This window comes from Carcharodon carcharias, chromosome 18 (assembly GCF_017639515.1).
Source record: "Carcharodon carcharias isolate sCarCar2 chromosome 18, sCarCar2.pri, whole genome shotgun sequence".
NCBI lineage: Eukaryota > Metazoa > Chordata > Chondrichthyes > Lamniformes > Lamnidae > Carcharodon > Carcharodon carcharias.
The window spans coordinates 41,421,974-41,449,481 of record NC_054484.1 but is presented as its reverse complement, the minus strand read 5'-3'; the positions used below and the strand labels follow the sequence as shown (position 1 = coordinate 41,449,481).

At 40.0% G+C, this 27,508-nt stretch overlaps 1 protein-coding gene across 9 annotated transcripts in view; it reads right to left on the bottom strand.

Annotated features, from left to right (window-relative positions):
- LOC121290366 (POU domain, class 2, transcription factor 1-like) overlaps positions 1-27,508 on the bottom strand; it is a 260,691-nt gene that overhangs the window by 215,452 nt on the left and 17,731 nt on the right. Inside the window, exon 1 of one of the 9 annotated variants that reach the window (XM_041210747.1) lies at positions 19,114-19,297. The exons of the other annotated variants lie outside the window; for them this stretch is intronic. The gene's annotated coding sequence lies outside the window, so the exon portion shown is untranslated. Of the gene's footprint in view, positions 1-19,113; positions 19,298-27,508 lie in introns of those variants that run through there. 9 annotated transcript variants of the gene reach the window in all.

Sequence of the window (27,508 nt, the reverse complement as noted above, 5' to 3'; positions counted from 1 at the left end):
ACACCAGCAGTCAGAGGCTGGGAATTCTGCAGTGAGTAACTCACCTCCCGACTCACCAACGCCTGCCTCCCATCTACAAGGCACAAGTCAGAGGTGTGATGGAATATTTTCCACCTTTCTGGAAACGTGCAGCTCCAAAACCAATAAAGCTCAATACCATCCAGCACAAAGCAGCCCAAGTGACTTGCAGTCCATCCACCACCGACACACAGTGGCAACAGTTTGTATCATTCACAAGATGCGGCAGCACACAAAGGCTCCTTCAACAGCACCTCCCAAACCCATGACCTCTACCACCTAGAAGGACATGGGCAGCAGATGCATGGGAACACCACCACCACCTGCAAGTTCCCCTCCAAACCATACACCATTCAGACATGCAACTATATCACTGTTCCTTCACTGTCGCTGGATCAAAATCCTGGAACACTGTTCCTAACAGCACTGCGGTTGTACCTATACCACATGGGTTGCAGTGGTTCAAAAAGGCAGCTCACCACTATCTTCTCAAGGGCAATTAGGGATGGGTAAGAAACATCCACATCCCATGAACGAATAAATAAAAACAAAACTGCAGTGATATTAGGACATGGACAGAATCTGACATTCTTCCTTCCACTTTTTCAGCAGCAACATTAAACTACATAAGTCAGTTAATGCCTCTACTAAAATAGTTAAAAAACAAATTCCAATTAATGCATAAAGATTTTTTTTTAAAAAGGACTCGCATTCATTTTTTTCATTTATTTAAAAAAGTTTGATCGATATCAATCTTGAGGTAAACAATTTAACAATATTTAACTATTTTTTACTTTGTGTTTGCCCTACATTTGATAAATTAAAACACTGAATAAATACTGAAATATCCTCAAAGAACTTGCAAGTGTTGCTTCTACATACGCTCCAAGGATAAATGTTTCCAGACAGCATGGAAGAAAATGGGTATATTTGGCATCAATTTCTGGAGCAGAAAACATATTCCATTGCAGAAATAAAAGCACTACTTTGTACCATAACACTTGAATAACTGTGATTATTGTACTTTGAAAAAAGTATTTGGCAAGCAAAACAGATTTACAGCAGCTTTTTTCCCCCAGACATGTTTTTGTTCTTTAAACAAAACAGGTGGAGCCCCATTTAATAATCTATACAAAGCTACCAAGTTGCCATAATTATATAGCCAGATGTCTTTGCTAAGGAGGTCATACTCATATTTGATTTGTTACAGAGCATGACCGCAGAGCAAGCAACACCAATTATGGCATTCGTTAACGGAAGAAAGTAACCAAAAAATCCCCTTCTGCCCCAACAGACATCAAAACTATGTGGACATTGTTCTTGTGTCTCTAATCTTCAATTTCCTGTTAGCATGAAAAGCAATCAGAAATGATGGTTGGTTAACATTCATTGGAATAAAAGTAACTGTTTTGCCTTAATTGAACCATGAAATAGCTATGCAATTATTCATTCTGGCAAGTTAAACTTCTAACTGGAATTGCCTAACATCTGTTGATTTGTACATTAGCAGCCACAGATGAAGAGCATTCAGCAGCAAAAGCATCATTTTGTCACACTAAGTGAATATTAGGTCATTTAAATACCTAGAATAATTTTGCACTAGGACTTTGAAGGTAGGTTCAAAGAGTGGTGTGTTACATGTCACTCAGGAAATCAGAGTTGCTGTGGCATGTACAGGATATGGGTAGAAATGGTGGAGGCTCCAACTTTCTTTCCATCACATGGCTGGCCAGTAATCTCTCCCACTCTCCCTCCTGCCACTGGCTTGTGTTGAAAGGATTTGCAGGTTGGTGCTCTTTTGACTGAGCTATAAACGCACCTTCCTTGACCATCAAATCCTGGTGTGGGACTTGAACCTGGAGCTTCTGGCTTAGAGGCAAGGGCACTAACCTCTGCGTCACAAGGCCTCCTGTGAATAAGAAAGTCTCACAAGACAAATTCAGAAATTACTTTCTTCCTAGGAGGAGAAACGAATAAAGCAGAAATTAAAAGGCATCATGACCTTTTAGAACATTTACAAGTTCATAAAATCTAACAAGGAGTTGTATAAAACCTTGGTGAGGCCACAGCTGGAGCTCTGTGTGCAGTTCTGGTTGCCACATTATAGGAAGGATGTGATTGCACTGGAGGGAGTGCAGGGAGATTCACCAGGATGTTGCCTGGGGTGAAACATTTAAGTTATAAAGAGAGGTTGGATAGACTTGGGTTGTTTTCACTGGAGCGGAGAAGACTGAGGGGCAACCTGATCGAGGTGTACAAGGTTATGAGGGGCATGGACAGGGTGGATAGGGAGCAGCTGTTCCCCTTAGTTGAAGGGTCAGTCACAAGGGGACATAAGTTCAAGGTGAGGGGCAGGAGGTTTAGGGGGGATGTGAGGAAAAACTTTTTTTTAATCCAGAGGGTGGTGACAGTCTGGAATGCGCTGCCTGGGAGGGTGGTGGAGGCAGGTTGCCTCACATCCTTTAAAAAGTACCTGGATGAGCACTTGGCACATCATAACATTCAAGGCTATGGGGCAAGTGCTGGTAAATGGGATTTAGTAGGTAGGTCAGGTGTTTCTCACATGTCAGTGCAGACTTGATGGGCCGAAGGGCCTCTTCTGCACTGTGAGATTCTGTGAACATAATCCACTGCTTGCAGTATGCGTAAATATAAACTGAGCTGAAAATGTACTATTTGAGTTTATAAATTCAAGTGAAGGGGACAGACGATTTATTTAAAGTTACTTTTCCTTATTTAGTGCTCGCTCACAAATCTCCCCACCCACCCAACATCTTCTTGTAGCTGCTGTCAGCAACAAGTTCAACATGAATACAAATTCAAAGAATCACTATATTGTACATTTCTCCTCAAAATTTTACAATAAGTTCTTTAAGAGCTGGCATAAAGTTTTCCCCCTTGTTGTATAAGTTTTCAAACTAGGAACCCAAGCACTCAGAGGGCCATGACTCAAAAGGACTTTGAAGTCATCAGATTTCTGTCTATCTCATTAACCTTAGCAGCATGTTATTGCTTGTGCTTAAGATCAGGGTAGCAGGGTCATTTGAGATCTCAATGGGTGATCAGCACTACCCTTTTGCAAGTCTCTGCAGGACCAGGTAACGGTCCCATGCTCAGCGTTACGAGCCATGGCCAATGGTGGAACCAGTGAATTTTTGGTGGAAATGGAAGAACTAGAAACTTGAGAGGCAATGGCTTACAGGTAGAGGATCCTTTGGGAAGAGGACTTGTGTTTCCTTAAGTACATGTGAGGAAGGTAATAGGAAACCACCTCATATATTCTTTTCCCTAGTCATATTACTTATTAAAATTGAAAGCGGAGGCACTTTCAAGCAACGAAAGAGGAAAGTACAAGATCGCAAGATTTAAGGAAATCCAGAGGACCTGCCCTTAGACAAGTTACAACAACAAAGTGGAAGGTTTAAAATGCTAGCCCTGAAGCTATTTTTAAACCTGTTTTTATCTTTGCCTGAGTGGAGTTACATAAAAGGTAAATGTAACAACTTATTTACATTATTTGAAGTCCTGCATGTGGACGCATTTCTTGCTGTCACAATTTTTTGAGATTACTTTCATAATCAATATTTATTCCTTAATGTCTTTTACTCTTAAAGCCTGTTCCCTCATTACTTTCCTCCCAAGGATCTCTTTCACACTAGCTTTGTTCCTAAACATCCATTCCCCAAATTTTGTTTCTCCTAGCTTATTTCCCACTGTCTCCAGAAGTATGATGATGAAGCAGCCAGTCAGATGCACAAGCATTAACACTATTTAGAGGTGCAAATGCTGTTGAATTTAGTACATTATTGGAGCACAGACATTTTAAAAACAGTAATCACATACAAACATGTCACAATCCGCAATAATCTTTGCAATATTAAAACTGATTTTAGCTTCCAGAAGCTTACTGATTCTCAATTAGCTGTCATAAAGAGGATACATAGAGATTACAGAGATATATATTGCAAAATTTAGGTGACAACAGATTAATACATGATTTAAGGAACTAATGAAGATTTGCCCTGTTGACTTGTTTGCAAATATTGTTATGATCCCTAGTCAAGGTTACCACTGGGCAAGCCTGATCCCAGGTGGAACCCAGCTTGACAGCTCCTAACTTTTATTTGTTTGTCTAGATGCGTGGGGAGGGGTTACTGAACAGAGTCACTGGAGTCAGCTAATGAACTTTTAACAAACGTAAAACATTTATTGAACAAGAAAAGATTAACTGTATTACAATATTCCCTCATCTACAATTATACCTTTACAGATATATACAGATTTGTAAAGATAACACAAGTTACAAAAGCTATCTTATACTTTAACGTTTACAGTAAGTACACAGTCCATGTAAACCAACTGGCAACCTGTAGTCAGGCACACCACACTCTGAAACCAAGTAACAGATGCCACGTCAACAATGGATCTCTCAACTCCCCCCAGATGCTTGTCACACCATGAGTCAACCAGTCTTACTGAACTCTGTCTTTCATACAAGGGTTTCCAATCTCCATTCTCGAAGAAATCGCTTTGGAATCTTCTCCCAAGCCGATGCTTTCTCTCAGATATCTTCCAAACAGGTTTACATCCAGGGTTTCAAATGCTCCTTCCGAGGTTCCTCTCCCTGCATTCAAGCCTTCTTCCAAGCACTCTCTCTCTCACCAACTCAGCTGTCAACAGTACACCACTGCTTCATATGCCCATAGCAAAGAGTTACAGACTTTCAGTTGCCTCTTTGGACCTTCTAGCCTCTTGCAAGCTGCTCTCACTTTAAATCTGCTTTCTGCAGCTTTTGTTTCTTTAAATCTGAAGCTTGGAGCCTTTCTCTCTGCTCCCACTCTTAACTTTACTTAACAGGACCTTTTCCCGGTTCCTGTCCTTCCCTTTGACTAGAAGGTCTTCTTGGGACTTACTCATGTTCCAGCCCCCTGGATTTTGGGGTCTTTTCTTTAGCTTGGGACTGGCTATCTGTCCCCTTTGCTCCAGTCTCTCCTGGCAGCTACTTTCAAAACCAACTGAAATCAAACAGCTTCCAAATCAAACTGCTGTTTCTAGCTTCTTCTGTGTGTTTCTGCAGGAGGGACCTGCCTCTCTGGACCCCTGTTGCTAGGCAAAAGCCCAATTTCTCTACTCCTGTTTGTTTAACTTAGCTGCAACTGTTGTAAAACTCTCATTAGAAATGCAGAACCTAAAACTCAAACTCAATTTGACTTTTTCTTAACACACAGATACAGAAATACAAATCAAACTTAAACATGAAAGCTAAAACTCATTCCTGACACCCACAAATACAAATACAACTTAAACTATCTCTATTTCCTAAACATATGTACAGTGAAACTAAAACAGTCAAAAGTTTTTGCAAATGCTTATTACAAAAATAGCTTAAGGTTAATTGAAACAACTTGTCAATCCATTTTAATTCTTCAATCAGCAGTTCTATAAACCTTAGATTTTTTAAATAGCTTATTAGTGACCACGGAACAGCTGCTTCTAAAACACCTTTCCATTCCTCTTCAAAATAGTGTCTAGATAAACTCTTAATAATTGGTTAAACTTAGTGTAGAGCATTTAAAAGTAAAAAATTAGGTAACATTTCATACTTGAATTAGACACTTCAATGAGTGCAAAGGAGGCACTTTGTTAGAACAGTATGCTTGGATCGGTCATGCTTTGATTGGAGGCAACTTCAATAATTTGGAATCAAGTATATTAAATTAATTAAAATATACCCAAGACAAACAACAATCAAACAGCCCATTTCAGGGCACACTGGCGGTTTTTATTTCTGACATTCTGTTTTTATTTCAGATTTCCAGCATCTGTCATATTTTGTTTTAAGTACACTCTGATCATATGTTGAAAACTATGTTGAATATTTTACTATTCTGTGACAAACCTACATGCAAGTCTGAATTGAATCTCCTGCCTGTAAATAATGAACAAAGGCCACGATACCCAACTGATCAAAATTGCAATCTTTATTTCCTATATATTTTTCGAAGACTGGGGCAGTAGAACACTCAGGTTCAGATCCCAAATCATCACCTGATAGAATCATGCTATAGTACGTAGCTTCTAAAACATCTCACAGATGATGGCCTTACCGGGAGGATTTCTTCAAGAAATAGATGTTAAATGAAAACTATAGTTCTTTCCTTGTTTAAAAACTCCAATCATTAGAACGGTATTTACTAGACAAATGGTCAAGGATAAGAATAGTGTCAGGAAAAAAAAACATTTAAGCTATAAGGTTGGTAAACTGTAACAAAAAGAATCATTACCATATTTACTTATTACTGTAATAAAAATTAATTCAAATCCAATGAACACAGACCATTTAGCCCATCAAGCCTGCTCCAAAGACTTGTGAAGAATGATCCAGCCAATTTGATTAGCCATTGATCAGCATTTACTCACTCCTAATGGTCACCTCTAACCTACAAAGCAGTCAACTATAAGGGTCAGCCCTATATTTTGGGAGGATGGCCGGGGGGGAGGAGGGGGGCTGCCGGGTGCAGAAGATGATGATTTGAATAAAGAATTAAAATAATTCAATACTTCAGTCATCTACAAAGAGCCGAGTACTAGCTTTCCCCATTTATAATTCAATTGACAAAATATTACATTTGAATGCATGCACACAGATATAATGTAAAAGACACCACAGATTCTTAAATCAGAAAAATGTTTACAAGGGCTCTAACTTTCCACTAGAAGCTAGAACAGCAAGGGAAGGAGACAGAACTCTTAAGCTTGAAAAATTTAGTAGTATGGTAGCACGAGATAATTGGATGTTACAGGAGACAAATGGCTATAATGACTTCCCTGCAGAAAGTCAAAAGGTTAAATATATAATTTAAGCTCTCACCCCAGTCATTTTCAGTTTAATTCCAGGATATTATATAACCTGGACACCTGATCAATTGCATATTTAGTGAAAATAGAACTATATTCAAAGCTTACAATATTTTTATCAAATGGACAACAGTACAGTCTGCTTTGTATAACTTAGAAACATTAATTAAACATGGAATAAAAAGTAAAAATGTGCGACTGCAGAGGTCACATACAAAACATCAGACTATCTACTTTAAAAGAAAATGTATATATCCTTTTTGTTTCAGTTACCGTTTTCTACAGTGTTAAAGAGGGCAAGGGTTAACCCAGAGATCGAGAGCTGGATGCAGCTCTTTAACATCTCATTTGCACTCCTAACATTTTGCACTTAGGTCATACTAATGTGAAAAAAGCCCAAAAAAATTAAGTCAAGAAAATGACAAATAAAAAAACTAGATGGCAACACAATTTTCCTTATTCAGTTATTCATTTGCTTGATCAATAATTTAGTTTCAATACTGTTGGGCTTCACTTGAATAGCCTTAACAATCAATATCATAAGGTGCAAAAAATGTTCTAGTGTGCATATACTGCTGATTTTCGAGAAAAATAGTCAAAGAAATGTTTAGTTGACTACAAAAAGATTTGCAGGGGAAAATGGGGTTATAATCATATTTTTTAAAAATGAATTTAATCACAGAAAGCAAAAGCATTGAAGGGTTTGAAGAGAGTATCACAGATGAAGCTAATGACTTCAACTTAGAGATGACTAGATTTTGTTTGGCTACAAAGCCAAACAAGACTCTCTCACAATCATTTTTATTTTAGGCAATTTTTTGTTAAAAAGGCTCCCAGGGGAAAAAGGCTTCCAAGCCCTGAAGTAGACAGTTGTCCATGTGTCCATGCACAGGGACATATCGCATGGAGGGAAAGCTGCTCAATTTGAGGTGACGCCGGGCAAAAATAAAGGACTCCAAGGGTACACACTGATTTCCTGCTTTCCGTTGACTAGGCACTAGCTGCCAGATCAGAGCTGGACATGCAACGTAGCACAGACTTGTTTCCCAATGCATGTGACAACTTCAGCCTTGCAAGCAGCACAAAGAAAACAGAAGTAACATACCAGCCTGCTCCAGGAAAGCCCTACTCGAGCCCATGCCCAGAACATGCCAGCTGTGGGTATATTTACTTATCTCGGCAGCACACTCTCTCGCACCATCTGTCACAATGACAAGACACATGCAAGAGTTGCCAAAGTAAGTGTAGCCTTCAGCAGACTGCGAACATCAGTCTGAGAACAAAGGGAAGTAAGTCTGTCTAGCAAATGAAAGTCTGTGGAACAATAGTCCTGCCCAGTATGCAGACAAGGCTTGCACTGCGTACCAGCATCAAGCCAAGAAGCTCAACCACTTTCACTTGAGCTGCCTTTGGAAGCTCCGAAGATCAGGTGGCAGGACAAAATACCAGATGCTGAGGTACTCACCTGAGCTGGCATGCTACCATATTGAGAGAGTCACAACTGGGTTGGGCTGGTCATATCACCAGAATACCTGACAATCACTTCCCAAAGCAAAGCTTCTGTGGAGAGCTTGAGATTGGATACACTCTTATGGCAGTTAAAGGAAGCAATACAAGGCCACACTGAAAGCTTTGCTTAAGAGTTTTAATATTGACCCCAAGTCCTGGGAGAAGCTCACCCAGGATTGCTGCATCTGGCACAACCAAATAAAAAGGAGCATGGCCTTCTTAGAAAGCAAGTGCATATCAGAAGCAGAGAGAAAACGTAAGAGGAGGAAATTATAAGCCAGCAGCTCTTCCAAAACTCAGCTGTCTGCGATTTCCTGTTCCGTTTGCAGCAGAATATTCTGGGTGCAGATCGGCCTTAACAGTCACCTACATACCCACAGGAACCCTACCTTCCAGTGGTCATGCCAGGTCCATGCTACTCCCATCGGCAATGAGGGCACCAAGTCTAATGGTGTATCAAAAGACATCAGGAAAGGTCAAGAGTCCAAAGGAGTGCATTCAAATCTCTTTACCACATGCAACCTGTAAATTTCCAATTGAGTGGTGGAAGACTGGTGTCACCTTTATTTATGCACTATTCACTTAATTATGACAGATTTAGACGAGATGATGGACATGGTCATCTTCACCTCAAAGGCCGAACAAACAACCAAGGAGTTGTAATCAAACAATGATGTCCATGATCAAATTATTTTTAACTAACCTTGGAAAATTTATTGTTTTATCTTTTTTACTTTTTCCCCTACTCTGTAGCAGAGTAAAAACCATGCTTTTAAAATGATATTTGTTTTTATTCGTTCATGGGCTGTGGGTGTCTGTGGCTGGGCCAGCATTTATTGCCCATCCTTAACATGGGGAACATTAGCAAATCAGCTCTCTGAACGAATGACAATGGGTCTGCTATGGTTACCAAATATATCATCTGCGGAAGACATACATATAGGCTCTTAGATAAATTGGAATATAAAAATTAATGTTGTGATAAGGATTAGTCCATAGGAAATCAAAATTGATAATGTCTTGATGTTGTTTTATTCTGGTAAATTTATAGTAAAGAAGCTAATTCCTTATTAAAGTTCTACACCTATAACATCGCTTATTACAATATGCTTTATACCAAACAAAATCTAGCTGGAGGTACCTGTAGAGGCCAGAAGGCAAGCAAAGTTATTTCCCAAAGCTTAAATGCTAAATCCAACCACCTTGCATCAGCAAATGATTAAATTCTTCATTTGAACCTTTACATGAACAATACTGAGCTCCATGTAACACAATCTGAGAAAGAAAGCTGATGGCAGGAGTGGTGCATGAAGCTTCACAGCTTGCACTTCGTGTAGTTTTTTTTGAAATCATATAAAACAGCTGCTTTTATGCTCCCTGGAAAAAAACATGGTTTAAATGCCAGAAAACTTTGTGCTGCTGCTCCAGTATAATTTTGTATCTGACAAGAAGATTGACAAATAGGGTTCTCTCGCTCAAGATGTTGTAAAGCAGGGATACCCAAAATGTAAACCATGGTCCATACACCCAGCATGACCCCCCACCCCCTACCCAGACCAACCAGCCTTAAAGCTCAGCCCATTTGTACTTCGAAACCTTACCTGCTGATTGATCTGGAGTTTTGGAAGTGGTTGTTTTTGCTGCTGCTGCCTCACTGAAGGTATTCTGATTTAAGATTTACCCAAGACTAATTAGTCTGAAGTGCTTGAGATGTATGAAAATTATGGGAAAAATTTAAACTTTGTATGTAGCCCAAGTCTCCATGGTACATAATGCAATTTATACATGAATCCCAAGAGCGAAATGAGCATGCATGTATTTTAAGTCGCCTCAGCTCAACTTATTTCTGCTCATATGATCAAAACTTTGACATGAGCTATGTTTGCTGAGCCATTTTACAAACTAGTACTTAATTTGGTCCAGATTAAATTTGGAAGTCTACAGCAAGATCAAAATTTTATTACATTTTTCAGTATTTCTATTATGTCACAATCAGCAAGTTTCAGAACCTGCAGCCAATTTGTTTTTGGTGCTTACAAAAGGACTTAATTCTGCCTCACAAGGACATTGATTAAAAAAGTCATAATATATTTGCATTTAGAACTCCTTTATAGAGGTGTCAAAAAGCCAACAAGCTATTAAATAACAGACAAATCTTCATAGCTGATGACATGTTAAATAATTTTGTAAATCACATGAAATAGAACTAAAAGTGTCATATACTAGTTTCACCCCCACACTTTTTTTTTTAAGTGTCTTGTTACAAATGTGAGGTTTTATAAGATGGTTATGTTTAAACTGTCTCCTTTAATTCAAGGTAAAATGCAGTAATAGGGAAGAGTATGTGACCTACCAATTCCACTGGAGACAAACTATGTGACCTGCTTATTATGGAGACATAAACATAACAAAAACAAAAACATAAACCAAAGATTATTCAAAGTCAGGTGTGAGCTTTATAATCTGGACAAAAAGGAAAAAGGCAGTTGCCCTTACTGCTGCAGACTCTGAGGCAATCAGACTGAAGGACTTGGGAAAAGAGAACCCACAACAGGTGCTGCTATGCCAAGCCTGAGAAAAGGATTGCTTTTGACAATCACCAAGCAAAGAGCTGGTGAGGAAGTAACCCATGTTCGAGGAAACAAACAAAAAGTTAGAGACCATGAAATCGCCAGACAGAACCTTACAATTTGATTATGGTCAAAGGGTTGAGTGAAGAGGACTTAGTTTGAAAGGACACTGGAAAATTTAACTTGGCAAAGCAGGAAGAAGGGGTCCTGTTAATGTTATAGCTTGGAATACAGCTTGAGAGGCAAGTCAGAAAAAGAATACAAATATCAGGGAAGAAAGCCATGTGATACACTAGATTCCAGATGCTGCATGAATACAGTGTGGTTAATTTTCTGTTCTCTGGAAACTGGAAAAGGCAAGACCCAGAGTTTCAGGTGGACATAGATGTTCCTGGTGCCAAAAATGGCAAAAGCAATCGGATCTGTACATAATACTACTATTGTTCCTGAATCAAAAACCTGTTTAGCTCCACATGTTTTGAGATGTTCCCTTAACACTTTTATATAAAACACTAACAAATCACAATTGAATATCCTAGAAAAAAGTGTGCAAAAATGAAGACCAGTCATTTCCTACATGTTTTTCTAACCTGCAGCTGACCTGGCCTCTCCCAAAGCAGAAAAGCTAAGCAGCTGCCAATTGTTTGCTACAATAATTAAAGTTCATTCAACCTCAGGATTAGCTCATTTAAGCAAATTCTCCAAAGGAAGTTCCTAAGCAATGGGGTGTGAAGGAACCATGCAGGTGAGCAGCAACTGCAACTGTGCTCCTGACCACACAAGCAATGCCACAAAGCAGAAATATACAGCACTGATCTCCCATGAATTCGTTCAGTGAGCCAAAGGACTCAAAGTTTTATACCCATAAAGGTGTCTCTGGGACATCACTCTTCTTCACCTTTGCTGTAGCTCATCTGCTGCTTTAACTATCATCCATGTTTTGTTACCTCTAGGCTTGCCTATTCCAATGCTCTCCTTGCAAAGCTCACATCATCAACCATCTATCAGCTTGACCTGATCCAAAACTGTTGCCTGTAACCTAAATCTTGCTCAACCATCAGTCCTCTGCTCAATTATCTACATTAGCTCTCAGGCCACTAATGCCTTGAATTTAAAATTATAATCCCCACGTTCAATACCTCAACCTTCCCGTCTCTAATAACCTGTCCTAGATTCCTCAAAGAATTCTGTGCTCCTCCAACTTTGGCCTCTTGTGCACACACTCCCTTCTCTTCTTCCCACGACTGATGGTTGTGCCTTCAGCCAACTAGGCCTCAAGCTCTGTAAATTCCCTCCTTAAGCTCCTCTGTATTTCTTCTCCATTTCTCTCCTTTAAACATCTCTTTGTCTAAGCTTTTATTCATCCATTTTAATATCTCATTTTGCTTATTGTCAACTTCCCTCATATTCTGCTCCTCTGAAGCACACTGGGAGGAGTTCCTATTCCAAAGGCACTATATAAATGCAAGCTGTTACGGCTATGCTAGGTAGGAAATGACATCTAGGTCACCAAATGACAGTGTCTGAATAAAACATTTTATGGGATTTTACTGGTGCTTTGGGGATTGAATTTCACAAATCTGCCCATTATTTTGCAAATAATGTAAAAGAGTGACCTACATATTCCTTTACCAGTTAGTAAGTTTTAATCTCTTGCCATTTCTAATGCTGACGTCACAAGGCAAGATGTATCACTACAGCAGATAGTCAATATTTAGCAATAACATGTTTAACTGCACTGGGGGTACGGCAGCATAGTGGTTGGTGCTGGACTATTAAATGAGCCTGGACTAATGATCTGGAGATATGAATTCAAATCACTGCATGGCAGCTGGGAAAGTTAAATTTAGTAAAATAAATCTGGAATAAAAAAAGCTTGTGTCAGTAGTGTGACCATAAAATTACCGGATTGTCGTAAAAGCCCAACTGGTCAACTAACATCCTTACCAGGTCTGGCCTGTACATAACCCCTGATCCACAGCATTGTCACTGACTTTTCAACTGTCTCTGAAATGGTCTGGCAAGCACTCAGTTGTATTAAAACCATAATGAAAAGACTAAGAATATAACCAGATGGACAATCTGGCATCGATCTAGGCACCAAACTATGACACTGCCCAGTTGATCCTGCAAAGCTCTCATTAACTTAGAATCATAGACAAGTTACAGCACAGAAACAGCCATTCAGCCCAGCAAAAAAAAAAATAAAAAAAACCTAGTTTCCTATTTTAATCCCACCTTCCAACACCTGGTCTGTAACCTTGCAGGTTACAGCATTTTAGGTGCAGATCCAGGTACCTTTTAAATGAGTTGAAGGTTTCTGCAGCCACCACCAAACCAGGAAGTGAATTCCAAACACCCACCACCCTCTGGGTAACAGAGTTTTTCCTCATGTCCCCTTTAATCCTTCTACCAATCACCGTAAATTTGTGACCCCCCTGGTGATTGACCTCTCTGCTAGGGGAAAACAGGGCATCCCCGCCTATTCTACCTCATAATCTTGTACACCTCATTTATTTCTCATTTAACCACACGAGCAGCTGGTCTAAATTAGAGAACATCATCAATCAGGTCACTTTATCCCAATTTTGTTGATTTGGTTTTCATTTAAAAGATTATCAATCAGGTCACTCCTAAGCCTCCTCAGTTCGAAGGAAAGCAGCCCCAGTCTATCCAATCTTTTCTCATAGCTGCAATTTTCAAGCCCTGGCAACATTCTTGCAAATCTACTCTGTACTGTCTTCAGGGCAATTATGTCCCTCTTGTAATGTGCCGACCAGAACTGTACACAAAATCCCAGCTGTCGCTTACCAGCATTTTACACAGGGGACTTCAGGGGATTTGTGCCAAAATTAGGAGAAATTGCCACAGGCTAGTAAAGTTATAACTTGACATAATCATATTCACCAAGTCATGTTTTACAGCCAATGTTCCAGGCTTCTCCATCATTACCTCTAGTTATGTCTTGTTCCACCAGCAGGACAGACCCACCGGGATGGTGCACAGTGGTATAGTCGGGAGGGAATGAACATTGGAGTCCTCAATATTGACTGAAAATCCCCTGAAATCTCCTAGCATCAGGTCAAACATCAAGTAGTGAACACTGGTGGCCAGTGAACTCTCTTTTTTCCCCCCACTGCACGATCAATTTGTTTAAGTGCACCAGTACTTGAATTTTTTTTGGTCACAGGCATAATAACTTAGAGACTGACGTGTGCAAGGCCTGTGTGAGAACCTTCCGATTACGGTGTGCTGCACTTCTGTGCAGCTTAGAGGAAACACTGGTGCTCAGCTGTTAAACAAACAATGAAAAGCAATGGCTGCAAGAATATTTCCATCCTCAAAGATGGTGGAGTCCAGCACAAGTGCAAAAGACAAGGTTGACCTGTTTGCAACCATGTTCTGCCAGCACTGAGAGTGAATGGACTATCTTGGTCTTTTCTCAAGAACCCACAATCACAGAAACCAGTCTTCCGCCAGTCTGACTCGCTCCATACGATATCAAGAAATGGCCAAGTGCACTTGATACAGCAAAGGCTATGGGCTCCAACAACATACCGTTGTAAGGCCAAAGATGTGTGCTCCAGAAATGTACCTCCAGCCAAGCTAAAAAGCTGGCATCCAGCTGTCAAAATTGGAAAATTTCCGAGGAGTGCCCTCTCCACAAAAAGCAAGAGAAATCCAATCTTGCTGAGTGCCACCCCATCAGTCAACTCTCAATCACCAACAAAAAGCTGGAACCTGTTGGTGTCACTATGATCAAGCAGCACTTGCTCACCATTAACCTCCTCACCAATGCTCAATTTTGGGTTTTGCCAGGACCACTCAGTTCTGGGCCTTAGTCCAAACATGGACAAAAGAACTGGATTGTAGAAATGTCTGAAAGACTGCCCTTGACATCAAGGCAACACTTGGTGAAGGGTCGCATCAAGGAAGCTGGGAGAAAAAATATTCACTGGCTGCAGTCATGCCGAGAACAAAGGGAGATGTTTGTAGTTGTTGAAGGCCAATGACCTCAGCCCAAGGGCATCAGCACAGATGTTTCTTGGGGCAAAAACCTAGGCCAAACCATCTTCAGTCATCCATGGCGTTCCTTCCATCATAATGTTGCGAATATCTGGTTTTCATAATTCATGTATTTTAGAAATTAACTTTGAGTTTGACTAATTGAAGTGTTAAATGCAAGATGAATGGAAATATCTGATTGAGAAACTGATAAACAACCCTGAAGTAAAGGCAATTCAAACAGATAAGGGGTAATTACAGTTTCAAAGGATTTATTAAATAAGGTTAGAGTTAAGTGGAAGAAAATTTAAACAATGGGTAACCCATTTTTGAGCTTTGGTAGGGACAGAAGGTCTAGTTATTTCACTAACGGATGAGGATTATTTATGCAGTTCCCAGATCAAAGAAGTTAAAAGCACCATTGCAAACACAAGGGTTTCTTGGTAGAACCAGCAAGTTTGGAGAGAGGGTCATTAATCCCATCAGATATAAATTATTCATGTAGGTCCCAGAATCAAAAGGTTGGCTTTTGAAGCTAAAAGCTAATTAATTTAAATATCTATTGAACATCCCAACTAGTCTGTTATCATAGGGATAAGTGATTGAGAATGGAGCCTTGGTTGGAATTCTGGGAGGCTCTCTGTAGGATTTTTCCAGAAGGTCTGCTCATCGCACAGATTTTTTTAAAACCAGGTCACACTGAAAAGCTTTGGCAAGGCGGGCCTCTGTTATGATGCATGTGTTGGAGGTCCAATGGCAGGAGTCTGAGGAGGAACAGTTGAAGGTAAGAGGTCACGTGATGACAGCTCCCAAAATATGTCCAGCCATAGTTGGCAATCCTATGAAGGCAACATTTACGAACTACATTTCTGCCTCATTTTCTTAAAAATAACTGAACCAAAACTTTGTTTGTCACAAGATCTGAGTCCTCCATTCCACTTTAACTTTACTGTGAAATGCACAATGGCAAGACCAATCTCCATTTAAAAGCCTCGTTTATTATCATTTGCACACTGGGTTCTAACAATATTCATTTTCAGCCAGATGTTGGATTTTAAACCAGCAAACACAGCTCAAGAATGGGAGATTTTGCCTGCATACAGAGCCGCAAGCAGGAAAGCACGCAATCTTTCAATGAGAGGTTTGGTTGAACGTGCCACAGCTCAACCAAGCTTGCTTGCCACCTTCCTCAGTGGTGATTGGTGGCTTACCGTTGGGGGTCATCCAACTATTTCATCAAGTTCATCAGATGCCGTTGAGAAGGATTTCTGCACATGCGGGAGCATCCCAGTGCAGTCCCTTAACAGTCAGCAAGCAGACGGCATTCTGAATCCCAGGGCGCAGGACAGCGCAAGAGGGTTTTTTTGGGTTTGCAGACAGTAAGTGGAACACAAGGGGTGGTTAAAGGGGAGGGCACTTAGGGGAGCTGAAAAGTCAAACATCTGAGCGAATTGGAAAGAACTGTCGAGATACTGGGGCATTTCATGAAAAACTGGGATGTCTGGTCACCGAAGAGTGGGAGCTTATGTTTAGTTTGGTGATGGTGTGTGAGGGAGAGAGAGCCTGGAAGATTTGCATAGCTTGGAGCTAGAAAAGAAATCAACCATAACTCAGTGAAAACAAGCAGGTCAGCTTGGAATCAAGCAGAGAGAGAGAGAAAGTCTGCTAAGAGCTGTTAAGCAACTGTTGACCAGCAGAATAGAGCCAGAGCACAATGGGTGTTTCTAATTTTCTGTTAAAGTCACTGCGCAGAAATTGCGAGTGAAGCACAGGCTCAAGCTGAAAAGTCCCAGACCTTACAAGTTTGGAAAAGTTTGGGATTGGTCCCAAGAAAGTGGATAATCTTCAAGAACCTGATATGTAGCCAAAGACATTCAGGGGGACGAGTCATCGTGGAAGAGGGAAGGTCGAGTTGAGGGCTTTAGTCCAAAGTATTTGTGGTTGTGTTTTGTTGCAATTTGCGGTGTGAAATATAAGTAATTGCCTAAGACTGTGTTAAATTAGTACTAGCATTTTTAATTTTATTTATATACAGTAAGGTTTGCTTTTGTTTAAAAACGTGAAATCCTGTGGCATAATTTCTTGCAGTTCATCACTGGGTGTTCGAATTTCTCTTTAAACGTTAACAGTCTCTATGGGTATCGTAACAAAATGGTCAGATGTGGGATGTTCACTGATAATTGCATAGCCTTCAGTACCGTTTGCAGCTCCTCAGATAATGAAGCAGTCTGTCCCCGCATGCAGCAAGACCTGGATAACATTTAGGCATAGGCTGATAACTGGTAAGTACACTTGTTTTGCATAAATATTTGGCCATGACCATCCCAGCATTCAATCACCGCTCAGAACAAAAACATTGAATCCAATTCCAGTCATCTAGGAGAGGCCGAGGTGTCCGAGTGAAAAAAATGAATGAAGGCATTCAGGAAATAAATTTAATCATTAAATATGTAATTTTTGAAACATTAAACATTTATTTTAGACATTATAAATTTCACACAATAAATGGCAATTGAAAATAATTGCAGAATATGTTGACTTATATGTGGGAAGTCAGTGACCTACTGACACAGTGACAAGCTTACATAGGCAACAATTGTTAAACTAGGAAAAAGCCAAAACAAAAACCTAGCAAAGCAAAATAGCAGGAAATCAAGTTGTACTGGCAGGAAGGGGACAGAGAAGCAATTGCATTTTTCATAAGCTAGATATTATATCTCAGTACTTCAATGTAAAACTTCATCAGGAATCTATGGTTTAGATTTACTGTGCATTTGACATCTATTTCCACTCCAACCTTTTAGTCCTTCCACGTAAACAGTCGCTTGGTAGTACAAAACTTGAATACTGCTAAAAAGAGACATGTTGCCAAAGTTTGCACTCATCAAGACAAATTCAAGACAAATTCAAGAATGCCAAATTTCAAATGATCATAAAGATTTGTACTACAGAAGAAAAGGTTACTGATTGCTTGGCAAGTCAACTCAGATTGGTCAAGGCGTTGCCATGGAGAAAGTAACAGAAACTATAGGCTCCCCAAGTCCAGGTTATTCAAAAAAGGTACAAGGTTTGAACATTTTTTTAAAAAAGTTTTCTTTTCCCACTTATTTCCATTATTTTAAATTTTATTTCCATCTATTGTTTTATCTGCACCTTTTAGCCTATTTCGATCCCTTCCCCCCACCCCACCCCCCCACTAGGGCTATCTGTCACTTGCTGGTCTTGCTTAATGTCACCATTAGTACATTCCTTAGCTAATATCGCCACCGTCAAAACCCCTTTGTCCTTTTGTCTATGACATCTTTGGCAATCTCTTCTTTACCTCCACCTATCATTGGCCCTCTATCCAGCTCTACCTGTCCCACCCCCCTCAACCAGCTATTTCACCTCATTACTATATTTCCTTAGTTCTGTTGAAGAGTCATACGGACTCGAAACGTTAACTGTATTCCTCTCCGCAGATGTTGTCAGACCTGCTGAGTTTTTCCAGCTATTTTTGATTTTGTTTCAGATTTCTAGCATCCGCAGTATTTTGCTTTTAACTTAGTGTTGAACATATTTCTCTTGTTTGCAACTGTCCCTGTGTATTTAAGATAATCAATTGAGAGCTTATAATGTGGCTAATTTACACTTGCTAGAAGCAGCACACAATCAAGGGCCCATTTCCTGCAAAAAAAAGTAATATGTTCAGACCTTGCACCTTTTTTTAAGTTATCAGGAGCTTGGAGAGATTGTAGTATCCCATTGCTTCCTCCACAGCAACACCTCAGCCGAGGAGCCAACTTGCCAACCAATCAGCACTCTTTTCTCCTGTAGTATAAATTGTTGTGATTGTTTGAAATTTGACATTCTTCTATTTGTTCTGCTGAGTGCAAGACTAAAAGCTTTGGCAACAGGTCTCTCTTTTCAGCAATATCCTTCATGTAGTTAATTACAGTGAACTAACTTTGACAGCACAAGCAGACAAGAGTACCAATCTTATAGCATTTCCTTACTTTGAATATAATAAACAATTAAATCCCCCTCACCACCCCTAAAAGGTAGTAGGCAAGAATTAGCAGCAGAGCTGAAAAACAACTCCTATATAATGCATTTCAAACTTTAACAAGTTTAACAAGTGTTTTTAAAAATATAACCGGTATATTGCACACACCCTTTAATTTCAAAACATGGTGCACTGGTGTTTGTAGTCAGGAGAGACATCATTCATTGGTAGCCTGGCAGTTGTCCTGCACATGTTGTCACAGTATGTTGTGGTGCATTCTGGGAGTTGTAGTCTGCTACCTGGGCTTCTTCATACAAAGTAATCATACCCCACGAACATAAGCCCAAGCTTTACAGACAGGGAAAGACTTTTAATGTAAACAGTTTGAAACATTTCAAACACAGAAAAAGCAACTTTCCAGGGAAGTTTAATCAGTTTCTGAATTCTATAATTTATCATCCTTAAACTACAACCCTTATTTATTAGTACTGTAATTATTAACTGTCAGAAAACTTGATAGTAGGACTAACTTTAAAAAAATACAGAGCAAATAGTCAATCTGTGGTACCAGAGGAGTAAAGACCAAATGTGAAATGGGTTTATTTAAAGATTATTTAAAGTTTATTTTAAATGTAATCAGACCAGTATTCGCAAATGCAATTCAATTGCAATTTTATAGTCAGATATTTTGGCAAATATTTCCATTAGAGAAAAAAAATGCATGTAAAACTAGAGCTGGCAACATGAGTTGTTAATTGTTTGGGAAGTAGAAGGCAGAGAGTAGGAACAACGAATGGACTGATTGGTGAGATATAACAGGTGGTACTTCCCAGGGGGTAAGGGCAGAATATAAATATTTAGAAGAATATAGGTGGGGAAAAAGTATATTCAAGTTTGCAGATAACACTAAATAAGAAAGCATTAGGACTTGCACAAATTGGAATAGAAAATTGCAAAGTGACATAGATTATGCAACTAGGTAAAACTTCAGCAAGCAGAAGTGTGAAGCCATACACTTTGGCTCCAAAAAATGTAAATTGCTATATTTTCTCAAAGTGTGAGATGAGAAACTGTAGGGAAGCAAAGTGATGTCAGTGCCTGTACACACAAATCACAAAGTTAATGAACAAGTAAAAAAAAATAATTAAAAAGGCTAGTGGAATACTAGCCCTGATCTCAAAGGGGCTGGAATATAAGAGAGGATGTTATGCGTCAGTTGAACAGAGCCTTGGTCAGACTCCATCCACAGTAATACATTCTGTTTTAGGCTAAACGCCTCAGGAATGATATACATCCTTGGACAGGGTACAGCACAGATTCACCAGCATGTTATCAAGGCTTAAAGGGTTAAATTATTGAAATTAGGTCGCAGAAGCTTGGTTTATATTCCTTAAAGTTTAGACGGTTGAGGGATTTAAAAAGATCAATTCAAAAGGGTTGATACTGAGAAACTCTGGGGGGGTGGGGTGGGTGGTTGGTAGAAATCCAGACAATCTGAAGATTTAAAACTCAGCCATTCAGGAGTGAAATAGAGGCAATTTTCCCCCACATTAGAAGTGGTGGAAATCATGAACTCTTTCTCCCAGAAGGCTGTGAATTCTGGACCAGTGGAATTTTTAAGACTTCAATCAATAGACTTTCGTTAAGCTTGCCAAGGGATATTGATCAATGGTGGGTAAATGGATTTGAGATACAAAACAGCCACGATCTGACTGAATGGCCTACCCAGGATCCTAATCTACCTTCATATTTGTGATGCTGATGATTGTGTTTTCATATGATGAATTGCTTTCAATTCTGCATACTCCAATCATTCCTTTTCATTTGCAAGTTGCGCTCGGTTTTAAAATATTACCACTGTTAGAAGCTTTAATGGTCAAAAGTGTCATTTTAATTTGTTTTGATCATAAACATTAAAAATGTACTTTCCCCAAGTACAGTCTCCTGGCCCGACCTGAACGCAACTGAAAACCAGATGGATAATTCCAGATCTTAGCACACTTGATTATTTTTTTGAAAAGTTACTTCCATCCCTCATTCACTGCATTTCATGTATAATCAACCTTATTTGATATGAGAACATATAAATATGCAGAAGCATGTTGTCTATTAATGTTGTCACTGGGCTCACTTTACTTTTTGCTACCAATGCACTTTTGAAAAAAAAGAACTTTGTGCAATACATTTCTTGCATCAACGTCTTGAGACATTACCTCACATTTCTCCCTTTAGGTCAAAGTGCCATCTTAAGACAAGCACACTTGCAAGAACAGTAGATAATCATAATGCAGATGTTTTTCTGCATTCAACTGGAGCAGTGTGAATACTTCATCACCATAGTGCTTGTGAAAATGCAATGCAAATTTATAGACTGGGGATAGGAGAAATGCTATATTCATCTTATTTTGCTTTTTGTGCAAGTGTGCAAATCCTGTAATTCTGGTTAGATTTCATCTGCAACTATGTTTTTAAATAAACGTAATTGCAGCAGAAGTTAAAATGGAATTAGAACCATAAAACTAAGATTTTGAGAGTGAAAATGCTAATACAATATGCGTTATGTATGGTACTACATTTAAAATGTGGTCAGGCAGTTTAGAAGAATCGGGGTGATCTTATTGAAATGTACAAGATTCTGAGGGGGCTTGACAGGGTAGATGTTGAGATGTTTCCACTCGTGGGGAAATCTCGAACTGGGAACATAGTTGCAGAATAAGGGGGCACTGATTTAAAACTGAGATGCAAAGGAACTGCTTCTCTCAAAGGGTAGTGAATGGAATTCTCTGGAGGCTTTATCACAAAGTGTTTAAAGAGGAGGTAGATTTTTTTAAATATTGGGGAGTTGAGGTGGCACAAAAAGGAGTTCAGGCCTGGGGCAGATCAGCATGATCTTATTGAATGGTGGGGCAGGCTTGAAGGGCTGAATGGCCTACTCCTGCTCCTATTTCTTATGTTCTTATTTATTTCCATAACAATATGGTATGCTGTAGTTAATGTAAAGCTTTATTTGCATCCAAAGTGCAAATCTGTTATGTCTTACAATTCATTCAAAATAACTTGAAATTCACATTAATATAGTTTAAGATCCAGCATATGCTCCAACTTACTTTGCAATTACTAACTATAAAATTCTAAATCATCAATGGAACAGTGAGAAGTAGATTTTTGAGAAGTAGATTTTCTTTTTTTAAAAAAGGTTACATTTCTGAATGAAAAGTCATAACCAATAACTCCAGAACTATATCACACCAGTAACTAACAAAACAGATCAATTTACAAAAGTTAGAACAGTGGAAAACATTATTCCTCCTCCCACCAACAACACTGAACTTTTATTGAAAGTCCATGTTTATTCATGACTTCATATCTGCAGAGGCTCTTGCAGCATCTTTCTGAACAGGGGCCAAGAAGAAACAAGTATCTAACAGATATTCCATCTCCTGTTTCCCTCATTTATTTATATTTTACTATATTCCATCTATGATCAGTATACCTATGAAATTTCTTCTCTAAGTTTCAAGGATGCCAAACAACACACTTCCTTTGACCAATGTTTTCCTGTATATTGATTTTAACACCATTACAGGAGGCCCCAACTGTCAGGATGATACAATAATTTTCATAATGTTAATTGGAATTTATTGTAGAGTAATAGTGGGATATATGTCTATGTGTGTGCGGGACTTAATTGAATTAGAGACAGCTGATCTAAAGGCTTTAATGCATTAAAGGGTAGGTGAATAGCTAAACATGGGTGAAGTTTTAGAATGTGAGGTGTTAAGGGAACATTTGCATTTTTAAATAAACCAGACTAGCTTGAATTCAAAAGAGGGAGTGAAATATTTCATCTAGCCAGGAGAAGTAACGAAACTGTGTTTATTTTTCCCAAATAATACTGGTAAAATTGGTACTATAATAGATTTTATTATTAGAGGTAAAGTACAAAGCCACAGTGAAACAATGGGAATTTGCATTCAAAGGGGAAAATACGTATAAAGGAGAGAAGGCTGTGGGCAAGGGAAGGCATTCTATGATCTAACAAGTTTGAAAAGCCTCCAGCCAGTATGCCCAAATTGCTGTCTGCAAGAACTGAAGTTAAGGAAACTCACTTTGAATATCTCTGTCCAGGGTATTGAGTGGTGCTTTGCATGTGTCTGTTAAAATCTATTTTGTTTTACTGTTGCTTTAACAGAGGTGTAACTGGGAATTAGGTTAACTAGGGGAACTATGAGTTATCATAGTAGTAATCTGTAAACCTATGTAGTTTGGTAAGAAACTTATAAGACGCAGTGGTCTCATTGCTACTGAATTCAAGGTACGCCACTTGAAATAAATGCAAATTGTAAAATAATTGTAGCAGTTGTTTCAAGTTTCCCTCTGGGATTTGAACAACTCAGCATTTACCATCCACTGTGCCATAACACCAAAATAGCGATGGATAGATCGTAGAATTTTATATAATTCTATGGTTTACCCATCACTATACAGATTCAGCTCAACGAATTTCAAGAGCTTACACATTTCCATCCAGTAGAGATGGTTAAAATAAGCCTCCATTTCTTGGAAGAAAATAATTAAAAATGCAAATCAAAGCATGTTGTGCAATTACAGGGACCGAAACAAAAATGAGTCTTTTTTTTAAAGATAGAAAGTGCAGAAATCACTCTGCAGGTCAGGTTACATCTGTGGCCATAGAAAGATCAGATTAATGGTTCAAAAGCAGAAAATGCTGGAAAAACTCAGCAGGTCTAAAAGCATCTGTGGAGAGAGAAAAAAAGAGTTAATATTTTGAGTTCTTATGACTCTTCTTCAGAGCTAAAGAGAAGTAAAAATGTAATGAAATTTATACTGTTTAAGAAGCATGGAGCAGATGACTCTGGGTGGAAGGCCAGTGATAGGTGGAAGCAAAGGAGAGATTGCCAGAGATGTCATGGACAAAAGGACAAAGAGCTGTTAATGATATTGGTACTGGCTAAAGGGGGTGCTGAGGGTGGCATTAAGGTCAGAAAGCAGGATGTGATAATAGCAGGACAAGGGTAAGCACTCTGAAAAGAACAACATGACCAAGTGACAGATGGCCCTTGTGGGGTTGGGATGGGGGGAGGGGACGGTGGTAAGATTAAAATTGGATTAAAGGTAGGGATAAAACAATAAATAAAAATGAAAATTAATGAAGTAAAAATAAGTGGATAACTAAATTAAAAAATGAAAAATAAAAAAAATGAAAATGAATATTGAAAAAAGGGGGTGAGGATGGAGGACAGAGTTCATCGTCTATCGTCTGAAGTTGTTGAACTCAATGTTAAGTCCGGAAAGCTGTAAAGTGCCTAATCGGAAGATGATGCGCTGTTCCTCCAGTTTGCATTGGGCTTTACTGGAACATTGCAGCAGGCCGAGGATGGACATGTGGGCATGAGAGCAAGATGGAGCACTGAAATGGCAAGCGACAGGAAGGAAGCATCCTTCGAATGCGGAGGCTGGTGGGGTGAAAAATGAGGACAAGGGGGATCCTATCATGGTTCTGGGAGGGAGAGGAAGGTGTGAGGGCAGAGGCGCTGGAGATAGGTCAGACATGGTTGAGGGTCCTGTCAATCACAGTGGGTGGGAAACCTCGGTTAAGGAAGACAAAGACGTTAAAAGCGCCGATTTGGAAAGTGGCATCATCGAAACAGATGCAACGGAGGCGAAGAAACAGAGAATGGGATGGAGTCCTTACAGGAAGCAGAGTGTAAGGGGCTGAAGTCGAGGCAACTGTGGGAGTCAGTGGGCTTGCAATGAATATTGATGGACAGTCTCTCTCTCCACAGATGCTGTTAGACCTGCTCAGTTTTTCCTGCATTTTCTGTTTTTGTTTCAGATTTCCAAAATCTGCAGTATTTTGCTTTTATAGCATTGATACCATCGCCATCCAGGACCATCCACCCCCATCCGTCCCTCTGACTCCACCCTGTCTTTTAATCCCAGCCCTTGCCGTGTATTCACCATACCCGCTGACCTTCCCCTCTCTGATGTTGAGCATACAGTACTCAAAGGACTCAGTTTCATACCCTTACGCCCTCACGTCAATGAATTTCAGGCTCGACACGATGCTGAACTCTTCTTCCGCTGCCTTCGTCTCCATGCTCACTTCTTTGGGCAGGAATCCTCACCCCATTCTACGGATCCTTTCCCCCGCCTCCAACATTCTCCCTCTACCTGGACTGCTCCCTCTGGCCTCTTACTTGTTCTTGATCTTCTCATTGAGAATTGTCGGCGTGACATTGGCTATCTCAATTTCTCTGCTCCTCTCACCCACTCTAACCTGTCTTCTTCAGAACTTCCCACACTCCTTTCTGTCAGGTCCAACCCTGACTTTATTATCAAACCTGCTGACAAGAGTGGTGCTGTTGTTGTCTGGCATATTGACCTCTACCTCACAGCGACCGAGCGTCAACTTTCAGAAACTTCCTCCTACCTCCCCCTGGACCATGACCCTACCACCAAACATCAAGCCATTGTTTCCAGGACTGTCACTGACCTCATCTCCTCTGGAGATCTTGCCTCCACTGCTTCCAACCTCAGTCTCCCAACCCCGGACAGCCCGCTTCTACCTCCTCTCCAAAATCCATAAACAGGTAGACCGGTCATGTCAGCGTGTTCCTGCCCCACGAAACTCATTTCTTCCCATCTTGACTCCATTCTCTCTCCCCTTGTCCAATCTCTTCCCACCTACAACCGCGATTCCTCTGAAGCCCTATGTCATATCAACAATTTCCAGTTCCCTGGCCCTAACCGCCTTCTCTTCACCATGGATGTCCAATCCCTCTACGCCCCCATCCCTCACCAGGATGGTCTGAGGGCTCTCAGCTTCTTCCTTGAATAGAGGCCTGAACAATCCCCATCCACCACCACTCTCCTCCGTCTGGTTGAACTTGTTCTCTCACTGAACAATTTCTCCTTTGACTTGTCTCACTTCCTCCAAATAAAAGGTGTGGCTATGGGTACTTGCATGGGCCCCAGGTATGCCCGTCTCTTTATGGGATATGTGGAACATTCTTTGTTCCAGTTCTACTCAGACCCCCTCCCACAACTCTTTCTCCAGTACATCAATGACTGTTTCGGAGCCACTTCATGCTCTTGTGTGGACCTGGAAAAATTTATCAATTTTGTTTCCAATTTCCACCCCTTCACCACCTACACATGGTCCATCTCTGACACTTCCCTTCCCTTCCTTGAGCTCCGTGTCTCAATTTCTGGTGGTAGACTGTCCACCAACATTCACTACAAGTGTGGAAGGCTGTAAAGTGCCTAATCGGAAGATGAGGTGCGGTTCTTCCAGTTTGCGTTGGCCTTCACTGGAACATTGCAGCAGGCCAAGGACGAACATGTAGACATGAGAGCAGGATGGGGCATTGAAATGGCAAGCGACAGGAAGGTCTGGGTCATGCTTGCGGTCAGACCACAGGTGTTCCACAAAGCAGTCACCCAGTCTGCGTTTGGTCTCTCCAATGTAGAGGAGACCACATTGGGAGCATGCTTTCTGACCTTAATGCCACCATCAACACATCCTTTAGCCACTATCACCCCTTTAGCCAGTATCATTAACACCCTTTGTCCTTTTGTCCATGGCATCTCTAGTAATCTCTCCTTTGCCTCCACCTATCACTGGCCTCCTATCCAGCTTCACCTGCTCCACCCCCTTTAAACAGTCAAAATTTAATTACATTGTTACTTCTCTTTAGCTCTGAAGAAGTCATAAGGAATCGAAACGTTAACACTGCTTTTTTTCTCTCCACAGATGCTGTTAGACCCGAGTTTTTCCAGCATTTTGTGTTTTTATTTCAGATTTCCAGCATCTGAAATGCATTGCTCTTAGTCTTTTTTTAAATTTAGTTTAGAGTACGTTCTCTTAGACCTCAACAACAAACGGGCAATCTGCTGGATTATAGCTTACTGTAAACTCACAAATACAGGTTGCCATTTTCCAAGGTAATAAAAATACAACATATGTTGGGTGGTAATTTGTTTTTATATTTTTTCAGCATATGGTCAACAGTGGCAAGGTTAATTTTTGGCCATCCCTGGTTGCCCTGAGAAGCTGGTCCTTCTTGAGCAGCTGTTTTAGTAGCTTGCTGGATTGCCTCAGAGACCATCAAATGTTAAAGTGTGTAACGGAAGTAATGTGGTAGGGATGGAAGATTTTCTACCCTAAAGGGCATTAATGAACCAGATGAGATTTTACAGCAATCCAACAGCTTTCATGGTTTTCTTTTTCTGCTGTGACCCACAAATTGCTCAATTATATTAAATTCATTTTCACAACCAGCTAGGTTGGGACTTGATCTCACAATCTCTAAATTGTTGGGCCAAGTACTATAACTGCACCAGAAGTAAATATGGATCCATGAATGTTCCAAGTATGGATTATCCTGATCAAACCATAATCTCACTGTACAAAACAGTTCAAGTCAATGATTTTCTTCTAGCTCATCATTCACCAACTCGCAAATACTGATATTGTGTAGCCGGCAACCACATCAATGATGGCTTTTTTTCAGAACAATGTTAAGTGTTTTTCTGCTGG